The sequence below is a fragment of the Sinocyclocheilus anshuiensis genome, unplaced genomic scaffold (assembly GCF_001515605.1).
Source record: "Sinocyclocheilus anshuiensis isolate Anshui unplaced genomic scaffold, SAMN03320099.WGS_v1.1 scaffold1051, whole genome shotgun sequence".
Lineage (NCBI taxonomy): Eukaryota > Metazoa > Chordata > Actinopteri > Cypriniformes > Cyprinidae > Sinocyclocheilus > Sinocyclocheilus anshuiensis.
Window position 1 is genome coordinate 1,226,484 of NW_015546234.1, and position 3,004 is coordinate 1,229,487.

Sequence of the window (3,004 nt, forward strand, 5' to 3'; positions counted from 1 at the left end):
CTACTATTCTTTTTGGCAGAATTGATCATTAATCAACTTAATTATTTCCTGGATTTTGTATCACCATAGTCCCTAAATGTATGTACATGCAGGAAATGGGATTCAAATCGAAAACATTTTCCCCCATTTTGTGTCCCCCCCACTTCTCAAACCAAAGTTACACCCTTGGTCTATGGCTACGTCCACACGAAGCCGAGCTTTCCCTATCTGATCTTTTTTCCCCCTCGTCTCAAGAAATATCTGCGTCCACACGAAACCACAAAACAGACACAAAACGAGTAAGTGTTTGTTCATGTTTTTGTTGCTGTTACGTGACGTGGTGGTGTCTGACTAGGGGCGAGACGTGGGCTGATGACGTCATCGTTTCAGAAAATATACGGATTCGCTGTCCACACGAAAACGCACGGGCGTCCACTCTGTGACCCGGTTTAAAAAATATCGGTTTCACTCTCCCAAAACGCCGGAACCGTGTGGACGAAACGCCTATACAAAATGTATGCGTATACAGCACAAACGCGTCTCCGTGTGGACAGGGCATGTATGACTGGAAGATTTATTCATATCCAAAACAATACGATGTGAACATTACGGAGCGCTGAACACTCATTTTTCATTTTCATTCTCAGTGCATGTTTCATTCATACTCGCAGCCGGAGGGCGCTCTCGCGCAGAAAGTCCAAAACGGCCTAGTAGAAGTAATATATAATGACTTATGACATGCAGGAAATCTCTAATATGGACAAAGGCATCCCACTATTGCTGTAGCTAAAAAAAGTAATTTCAGGTCATTTCGAGGAACTAAATATAGTATATGAATAATCCAGTGCTAATTGACATAACATTTAATACAGTATCCTATTCTGCCTTATTATGTGTTTGTATAAACCAATTCTGAAATTGTCATTAGGAAAATACTGAAAAAATATTATAGAATAAAAATTATTGGTTATCATTCAGCAGTGTATTTGATTTCTTATCCAATTAAAATACATAAGAAACAAATAAAGCCTGTCAATTTGTTGGAAGTGATGGCTATGCCCCTATATGTTTGCAGACAGTACAGAAAACAGTGCATGAGTCTTCTTGTGCTAGAATGGTTTAAAGTCATATTAAAATTAAAACATTTGAACCATTCAAGTCAAGAAGACTCACGGGCTGTTTTCTCTGCTACACACACATCCTTGTGAAAGTGTTCTTTAGCCTGTTGACTTTCATTATAGTATTCAGCTAACAAGGAAATATTTTGCAATAAGAGTTGGAATAAATGTGAATGATATCTAAGATTTTTTATTTATTTATTTATTATTATTATTATTTTTTTACCTTATTGAAATCAAAATTAGGAATTGACAAGAATCGGAATCATTCATATTCAAACGATGCCCAACCTTACCCACACCCCACATTATTTTTTACTGGCACATTTCAATTCACACTGAAACCCTTTCTTTTCTTTTAAACCCTCACTTACCCTTCTTTGCTTTTGCCCTTCTTAAAAACAACTAATCTTATACGTGAATGTACTTTTCAAAATTAGTTATAAAACAGTTGCTCCTGGCAAGAGGGATAGGTAGTATGTTTGCTTAACATATCATCAAACATGACAATTTATAAGACTAATATCATGTTTTGCTCCAAAATTACTATATAACATCAGTCGTGTTTGAAACAGTTAGCTTCTGTGGTTCCTTGTTGCTTCTTATCACAGTGAGACAGAAAATATATTTGATAAAAGTCTATACTGTGATACAAGCTATGTCAATTAGCATTGCATTGCAATTGCGTGTTTATTGTCTTCCACGTTTCATCAGTCAAAGCGTCTTACGTTTTAGACACAATATTGACTGTTTTTGCTCTATTCCAATTTGTGTCTCTGAGCAACATGATGCTGTTTTGTTCCTGAATGAATCAGCCGTTTAAATGATTCCATTCAATCGCAATGACTCACTTATTAACAGTGACTTGCTGCCACCTACTGTCAGTTTTAATTTCACATTTAAATATATTTTTTAAATTTTTTATTTTTTTATTTCAAATATCAGTATTCAATGTTTTATGTTTAAAATATCAAAACAATATTAATGCATTTGTAACTGGATGATATGACGCACTGAACGTTCTAATCACGCCGGTGTGATCGTATTAAATATAGAAAATATTAATCGGCTATTTTTTGTATTTTGGAAGCTGCATTCAAAATCCATTTGGCTCAAAAATCTGAGGGGGCACGTGCCACGTAATTATCCAAAAAACAAAAGGCAATTATAGTTAATTTGTCTTGCTAACATCCATGATTCATGAGAGAGTTACCATGTGGGTTAGGAGTCAGCTGTCCACGGCAGTCCTTAAGATATCAGCACAACACACTCAGCAAAATATCATCTAATTATTGTTATCCATAAAATCCCAGAAAATATTGAGATATATTTTTTCAATATCGCACACCCCTAATAGGCGATATTTAACGTTTTCTTTAGAAAAAAAATTTAAAATAAAAAAGTGCCCTTTTTTCCACTTGAGCCCCTGCCCCTCAAAATGTCTGCGCATGTCCCATACAAGTAAATTATTCATTAAGTAGCAATACTTTTACTTAAGTACAATTTACTCTTTCCACCACTATTGTAGACCAAAACAATGCAAGCGAATCACATAATGCACAAACATGCGTTTTATGCTTGCAAACAACATTAAAAGGTGTTGTTACTTATTTTCTTCTGTGGGACATAAAAGTAGTAATTTGTTAGTGTTGGTAACCAAACATTTTTGGTGACTTCCACTGTATGATAAAAAAAAAAAAACATTTCTGAAAATATCTTGTTCGTGTTTTACAGAAGAAATGCACACTTTGTAATGACATGACATTAAATTAAATGAAACCACTTTGTCTCATCTCTTTAATGTGCACTCCTTGATATGAAGAGTAACAAGACATGGTAAATACCAGCCTCAGTGATTTTATTTGTGTAAACAGTTACAGTAAGCCACTGAGTCTCTTCCAGTTGGC